The 8665-nt window shown below is 40.9% G+C and overlaps 1 long non-coding RNA gene across 1 annotated transcript; it reads left to right on the forward strand.

Moving 5' to 3' along the window:
- Positions 1–649: 649 nt before the first annotated feature.
- Positions 650–8140, forward strand: LOC121927714. The gene is made up of 2 exons (XR_006103310.1): positions 650–712; positions 2450–8140. It is a non-coding gene; the product is annotated as an uncharacterized LOC121927714 (long non-coding RNA).
- The last annotated feature ends 525 nt before the right edge of the window (positions 8141–8665 follow it).

Below are 8665 nucleotides of genomic sequence, written 5' to 3' on the forward strand. Positions count from 1 at the left end.
CCAAGAGTAGTTTGTGTGTTTGGGAAGGAATAGTATGAACAGGTTAGAAACCAACAAGGATCAAACTCTGGTAGTGTCCGGGAAAGCTGCCAGCAACACTGACCGTAGCTGATAACAGAGCCTTTAGTTCAGTGGAAGTAAAGCAGACCCAGCAAAGAAGCAGTCCGAGGGCAGGTCAAGAATACGAGCCGAAGTCAGGATTCCAGAGATTCCAACGTTCCGAAAGTCAAGCCGAAGTCAGGATACCGGGAAACAGCGTAGTCAAACAGTCCAGGGTCAAAACAGCCAAGAGATAACGTAGTCCGGTCCGAGGTCAAGGTAACAGAGAATCTAGATACTAGGAGCTAGCAGCAATCACGCCGAGGGATCATGCAATAAACTCTAGCAACCAGCATTAGTCTCTCTCCTACTTAAGTAAGGGAAACTCTCCCTTGTGCCACCTGAGGCTGGTTGGCTCGGCAATCCTCTGTGATCTGCGTCTGCAAGAACTCTCGGCTCTTCTCTCTTTGTAAGAAGGCACCTGCAGGCAAGCTTCGTCTCCAGACTCACCACTAGGCTGTGATACCGAAGGAAGCCTCTCTGTGGCACTAGGACCTGGTTGAATCACAGCTGGGACCTGGCAGGGCAGGAACAGCACCTGGCGTTGCCTCAATCAGACCTTGCTCTGGAGGAGGCTCATCCTCCTCGAGCTGATCTTGGCTGGCCATGACAGGTAGCTGCACATGAAAGTGCTTTGTCACTTCTTATGCCTTTTTGTTTATGTATATATATAGTTGGAACCACACTAGGATGATGTAGTCCCATGAAAAGCTCCTTCTCTGAGCTGGTGTTTTCTAGATGTGTCAAACTACTCTGTCTATGATAGCTGGGGGTGAAGAAAGTTGTAGTTTACCTTATCAAGTGGGTACTGGATTGGGGAAGGCTGTAGGGAAGAGATTCTTTGCAGTTCAGCCTGGCCATATGATTACACTATTCCAATTGTAATGGGATATTCTATGGCACTGAAGCAATTCTCATTTCATAGAGTAGCAGGGCAGGCTCTCTTATTAGATATAGTGAAGCAACTATTGCTAGTGGCAATTGAGTGGCAGTTGCTTAGGTCAGCAGTGGTCACCCTTTATCTCTTCTTCTGGAGCATGCTATCCAGACAAAGCTACATTTATCATGTGGCCTGTCCTATTCCCCTTAATTGTCCTATTGTGCTCAGACACTGTTCTATTGCCAGTATCCAATTTTTTCCTGGAAAAGACTGTGCCATCTGTAGTTTCAGGAGCAAAATGTCTTGGATATTATGACCTGCAGAGTGGGCAAATGAAAGAAACCAACCATCTGTTGAGATGAAGAAGAAATTTTGTTGGACAGGGAAGAGAAGAAGCCAAATCACAATGGGCAAGAGAGTGAAGGAAGGCAAAGAAGCCATACAGCCAGTTGAACCTCCTAGGCTTTCCTAAAACCCTAAAAGCATTGTTTTAAAAAATGTTTTATTTTAGCTCTAGAAATTCTAGCATTTGACATTATTTTCCACTGATGACCCATGCCTAACCTTTAATCAATTTGCTTTACTGGTAATGACAGCATCATGGGTCACAGACTGGCCTAAGAAAAAAGAAAACAGTCAGAGGTGAGCAAAATCGAAGGAACAGTACACTAAGCTTAGCTCCTCTTTCCCATAGGTGAGCAACTATGGCCCTTCAGATCTGGTTTGCAAATCTTATCAACTCTAGCTAGTATAGTCAAAGGCTAAGAGTCATGGGAGTTGCAGTCCAATAGCATCTGGGGGTCCACTTTGCCCAGTTCTTCTCATGTTTCATCTGTCCCTGTTCAAATGGTTAAACTTTCCCCTTCAAGATATAGTCCAGAAATTCTCAGAGGACAATGCTCCTTTAACTTTATCTCCTTCCTTCAAACAACTTAAGACAACTCTTTCATTTGGTAGTAACTGTGACAATAACATTGTGATATCTTTCCCTTCAAATGCTCTGAAGCAGAGAGAAGAAGATATTTCCTAAGGGATGTTTTGTTGCTACCAGAATGCTCTTAACAGTGAGATGCAGCTACTGTGGCTGCTTTTGAGAAATATTTTCTATGGCAGGCAAATAATGAGGGTGCCTTTCAAAGCTTTTGTTCACAGTCATGGCAGCTAGAAGTTTAGACCAGAATCTTATTGAGAAGTTATAGTGGCATAATGCCTGGTTATGCTGGTTGTTTCACAAGTTAGACTCTTGTGTACAGGAATAACTAATAAACAAATGGTTTCTTATTAATCAATGGCACAACAACAAATGGACACAACACCATCACCCCACCTTAGATGGAATGGGAAGTAGAATGGTCTAGATTGTCCAACAGAATGGCTTGAAAACTACTAGCTACATTGCAATCTCCATTGCCATTGCTTCTAGTCATATAAGTATGCTGACAGAACTTTACACTTTGTCATTTTGAACAGGACCTTGGTTTTGTTTTCAGAATGGAAATGATAAACCCTTTCAGCCCCAATCCTGGATTGTGTGCACTGTAAGCGTCCAGGATGGGATGTCCCAACAGACAGAGGACCAGAACAAAGATGGGACGTCCCAACAGACAGAGGACCAGAACAAAGAAGTACAATTCATATAGCTTTAACAAACTTTCCCTCAATTTTTAAACAAACTCAGATCCTCTTCAATCACAATGAAATCAAAACAAAAGATGGATGCCCTTGACTTCTTTGATATCAGAATCCAACATCAGATGGAGAGGGAGAAGTGAAGATCCAAGAATGTTACATGTACACAGAGAGATCTTGTAGCACCTTTGAGACTAACTGAAAGAAAGAAATTGGCAGCATGAGCTTTCGTAGACTTCAGTCTACTTCCTCAGGTGCATTTATATGTACACAGAACAAGCGCTATGTCTACAAGAACCAAAGTTCGCCCAGATTCAACTATGTCTTTGACCTGGCTGAAAATTGAAATCAGCTCTAGTGTTGGTCTGAATGTATTCTTTCTCATTGCTGGCAAGGGAAATGCTTTTAAACAAAACAAAACAAAAACTAGGAGGAAGTATGCTGATTGTTCATCTTCCTCCCATCCCAAGAACCAATCCTGGCACATTTGGAGGTTAACCAGGAAATTGTCCCACCAAATAGGGTTGCCAGAGTGAAAACTGGAGATGACTCTTGTATCTTTAATGTTAGTACTGTATAAAAGAGGAACTGTCAACAGGTGCTTGTGATCCATTCAGGTAACAAGCAATGCCTGTTTAAATTCCTTCCTGTGCACAACCAATAAGGTACTGGAACCCTCTCTAATTTTCACTTTGGCAACCTTATCTATTTATACAGTTCAACTCAGTGCTTCAGACATACTGTGTTTAGTTAGAATAGTTCCCATTCCCTTACAAAATGTAGGAGAAGATGAGATAACTATCTAGAGGACTGAGGAAACAATGGAAGCATTGGCCTAGAAAGCATATGTAATTTGCTGTTAGACTGACAACTCCATTCTCAAAATGTCTTCTGAAACATTATTCTTCCTACCCTTACAGTTTTGTTTTATTGTAATATTCTGCAAACAATTCATTCTGAATGTGGATGAAAATCACTAAAAAATGCTTTGGCATTTGGTCATTTGGCCAAAGAGCTGACATGTATGTTCAAGAGGAATTTTTAATTCCAACCAAGTTTTTATTCTGGTAACTTTAACCAGTAGGTGCCAGTCTTGCTCCATAAATCTGTGATTACATTTCAGGCACATCCTGTATTAAGGTTTTCAGTTGGAAACTAAAAGCCCAGAGTTGTAGTGTCAAGGTAAAGAAAGCAAGTAATGAACTCTGAAAGCAGAATACATGGGGAAAAAATCCAGAACAAAAATAAGACCAGAGTAAAAATTGGATATAAGATTAATTACTTTTAGTTGATTTTGATATTGATGCTATAAGGAGAAAATGCCCAGTATCTCAAAAAAATTTTTTTAATTTTTTTAAAAAAATATATTTATTATTATTTTTTATTATTAGTATTATTATTTATATCCCACCTCTTCTGTTTGGGAATTGAGGCAGGTAACAACAGAATTTATGCAACACACAATACAAAAACAATAAAACCCACAAAACCCTGACCCAACCCTCCCTCCCAAACTATAAAATTGACATAATAAAACATGATTAAAATACATATCAATACTACAAGGTTATTCTACAATCCGCAAATGATGAGAAGATATAGTAAGAAGGATAGGTATAATCGGTTCTGGGGGCTTATCACTCAGGGAAGGCCTGCCGGAAGAGAAAGGTTTTTGTCACTTTTTAAAAAGCCTCCAACGAGGATAACTGGCAAATCACTTCCAGCAGGTCATTCCAAGCTTTAGGAGCCGTAGCAGAAAAAGATCTCCGGGAGGTCACTCCCAGTCTGGTCTTTCTTGGTTGTAAAATAATTTTCCTGGAGGAACGGAATTATATGGGAGGAGGCATTCCTTCAAGTAGACTGAACCCAAGCCATGTAGGGCTTTATAGGTGATAACCAACACCTTGTATTGTACCGAGAGGCTAATAGGTAGCCAGTGTAGTGACTTTAGAATAGGTGTAATTCGGTCAAACCTAGATTTTTCCAGTGACCAGTCTGGCTGCCATGTTTTGTATCTATCTTCCTGTTATCTTCATGGCATTTTGCCATTCTTTTTAGTGCCGCCAAAGTGCCGGATCAGGGCTGCAGTGTGCGGTTGCCACAGCCCCAATCTGGAAAGGAAACAGGCGGCAGGACGCCACCCCAAAGGGGCGGTCTGTTGAGCCCCATCATTCGCTACATATTGTATTCCAGTATTTCAAGATGTTCTTGAATTCTGGTTGAATTCTTGAAACAGATGCTGTATACTAAGTGCTGCCCCACCACTAGACAGGATGAGACTGTTGTACCAATAGACTCCCTCCCAACACTGTAGCAAAAAAAATGTCATCTTGTTTTCAGTGCAGCCCCTGTCCCCCCATATATTAATTTTGTGCAGAATGAGACCTGGATTGCAAATGGGCTTTGAAAACTCCATAGTTTTCCAGTACTTTCTCACAATGGCAAGTAGGTAGAGAGATCTTGTAACACCTTTGAGACTATCTGAAATAAAGAAGTCAGAAGCACGAGCTTTCAATGAAGATGCATCTGAGGAAGTAGACTGAAGTCTATGAAAGCTCATGCTGTCAACTTCTTTATTTCAGTTAATCTCAAAGGTGCTACAAGATCTCTTTATATACTGATTGCAGATGTAGGTCATCTCTCGGCTCCAAATCCCCTCCGTGGCCTCCTGTTGTCTCTCTTGGCTTCGCTCCATCTACCACCAAATCGTCCAGAATCGAGGCGCTGGGGGGTGTTTGGGCTCCTTCTTGAGTTCCACTGCCTTTGCCTCCCCTATGGAGACACTTTTTAATGGGCAATTTTCGCTCCAGTCAGATCTATCTCCTGCAACGGGCGATCATTTCTTGGATCGGCGTCAAAGAGATGTTCCACGACCCGCCATGCCACCAGAAGTTACTTTCTTTGAGTAGAGATTTAGGGGCTGTGCAGACCAGCAATTTGGGCCGGCTTGGGGCAGAGTCAGGGCATAGCATCTCCATGACACACACTCCAGCTCCAGTCCCAGGGCACCGTGACACTGTGCACCGCACCACATGGTGTACAGCATCATGGCACTCCTCTGGCACTACGCATGTACAACACAGCATCAAAGGAGCACTGCCAAGCTGTGACAATGCAACTATAGCCCTTTGCAGGACACAAAACGGAGCTGCTTTTTGTGGCTCCTTTTTGCATCCTGCAAAGGCCAGATCAGGACCATGTCTGCAGTTGCTGTGGCCCCGATTTGGCTGTAACAGGTGGCTCCAGGCTGCCCCTTCAGGGCTGTGTGTACAGCCCCTTGGTTAAGAATTATATCCCCAGTTTTGGCCCCTGTAAAAATACAATCTAAACTCAAACACAGCTCAGCATAAGGGTGACTAGATTGTTGTTATGTGCCTGCACATCATTTTCAACTTATAATGACCCTATTATGGGGGCAAAATTTATTGAGAGAGGGTTTGCCTTTGCCTTCCTGAGAATGAAAAAATGTGACTTGCCCAAGGTCACCCACTGGGTTTATTTGGATGAGTGAAGATTCAAACCATGGTCTCCAGGCTCCTAGTCCAACACTCAAACCAGTACCCCACCCTGGCTCTTATAAACCTCAGTAATTTCCAGGATTTCTTTGCTGGGTGGGGCTTGGATTCAGCACAGCATCAGCCAGTCTAGTGTCTGCTCAGCTGATATGTGGCCATCTAAATTATATAGTGCTGCTGGCAGAACAGACTGGTGAATCTATGACCATGAGGGTGACAAATCTATTCTTTTTCTTATTGCAGCACTTCTCACAGCTGCTTGTTCAGTGTCAAATTTCCAATGGGATATGTTTCTGCATTGGGAGAGCTCAATAATAAGATCAATAGAGTTTTTTTTCCCTGTCTCAGGGCGGCTGATGGTGGCTCCTAGTTGGCTTCTGAGGGTATCCATCTCGATATTTACCTGAAGCAGAGAAATCCCTTGAGTAATTTATTTATTTATTTATTTATTGGATTTATATCCCACCTTTGCCCCAAAATGGGATTCAAGGCAGAAGTGTATATTTTCATCTTTCAGTTAAAATGTTGAAATGACTGCCACATGCTCAGTGCAAAGTATATGCTTATGTCCTTAGTTTTGATGGGAAAAACCACCTTGACAAATATGAAAATTAAAGAACAATACACACATATCTGGATTTTATACCACATGGTATCCCTTTACTTCTTTTGGAAACATCAGTAGGCAAACATAACTTCTCCTACAATCTCATTTAGATTTATAGAAAGATTTATTAATATAAAAATCTAAACTCTCTTTCTTTTCTTTTGGATGAATGTTTTCTGGGCTCATTTGACTTGGATTTGCCTCACTTATTCATAGAATGTTCATTTGATTTTTGAGTTCTATATGTGCATTATTGTTCCAATTACTTATTTTCTTTCTTCAAATTTATATTGTACAAAGTTAAAAAGGAATAAAACCTTTTTTTAAAAAAACCACACACACACAGGGATTTGTTCTCAATGTATTGTTTCTATATCTCTACCCCCCCCCTTTCTTTAAAATAAGGTTGTATTTGGTTTTGTGTCTGGTAGGTTTAATTATTTTATTTATAGTTTTCATATATACCTTAGTAATATGTGATACTGTTTTGAATGTTTACCATGCCTTGTATTCTGTGATATCTTATCTTAAAATATTTTAAATAGTTTGGCTGTCTAGAACATCTGGCAGAAAGGAGACATATAGTTTTGAAAAATAAGACAGGAATCCTTTTGGATCAATTTGTTGTTGTATGCCTTCAAGTCATTTCCAACTTATGGGGCCCCTAAGGTGAACCTATCACAGAGTTTTCTTGGGCTGAGAGTATGTGGCTTATGTAAGGTCATCAAGTAGGTTTACATGGTCAAGCAGGGAATTAAACCCTGATCTCCAGCGTTGTTGTTCTACACTCAAAACATTACACCATGCTGGCTCTCTTTAGTCAATATGAAAATGTAAAAAAGAGTTCTGTGAGCCATTTTAGAAACTGTATGTTCTGTCTCTAGTATAGCCAACCTTTTCACAAGTGCACTCTGTCTCTTCTCTCTCATTTTTGATGGTACGTGGGGAGATAATTGACCATTGCACAACAAGTGAGCTCAAGGCCATGGAATTTGTTGCATATTGGTCATGTTATTGGCATGAAAAGGCATTATTAGGTTCTGTCATTTGAGTCCTGTGCAGCCCACATATACTTTTAGCCAACCTCCTTACATAAATCCATTTGCTGTTTGCAGTCCACTCAAGCTTGTGTTAATCATTGCTAAATTGCTACTGGCAAATTGCTGTAATTGCAATAATTTGTGCCCAGGGTCATGCAACTAAAAGTTGTGGACACAGTGACAGCATACCTAACCCTGAGAATAACAAAAAAGCTGTTGCTACAGAATGTATAGGTCATGCAGACCTTGTTTCATGATAGATATTTTCACATACTGTAGATATTGTTTTGGCTTCTGTATAACTGCTTGCTCAAGCTAAAAAATACTATAAATACTTGCTATTTCCAGAATAAACTATTCTCCATCTTGACTATTGTGAGCTCTTGAATGGACTGGTTACATCTGAGCTTGATCAAAACCTTTAGCCATATATATATATATATATATATATATATATATATATATATATATTTGTGTGTGTTGTGTATCCTGATTCAAGGCTCAGTCCAGCTGCATGTCCTACTTGGCAGATAGGGTTGGGCTAATATCAGCCCAACCCAACAGAGTAGTTCTTGTGCCCAGGTTCATATCTATGTTATACTAATGCCAGGATCCTGTTAGTGACATACAGAAAACGCCCCTCTTGCACTTGTGTATGTCTTTTTTCCCCTCCATCATTGAGGATGTTGGTATTTTCTTTCATCGTCCACACTGACCTCCCCCAATGAAATCACAGTTTTTTTCCTGACATAGCTAACTTAAATGGTCATTCCATAGATGACAGAGTGTATGGGGACTCAGAGAAGCATCTCGCTATAGCTAGCAGTGAGAACCAGACCAATGGTGACATTAAGTGAGACCCCAGCAGCAGATCTCAGAGGAAGTTATTATCAGC

Source organism: Sceloporus undulatus, chromosome 4 (assembly GCF_019175285.1).
Source record: "Sceloporus undulatus isolate JIND9_A2432 ecotype Alabama chromosome 4, SceUnd_v1.1, whole genome shotgun sequence".
Lineage (NCBI taxonomy): Eukaryota > Metazoa > Chordata > Lepidosauria > Squamata > Phrynosomatidae > Sceloporus > Sceloporus undulatus.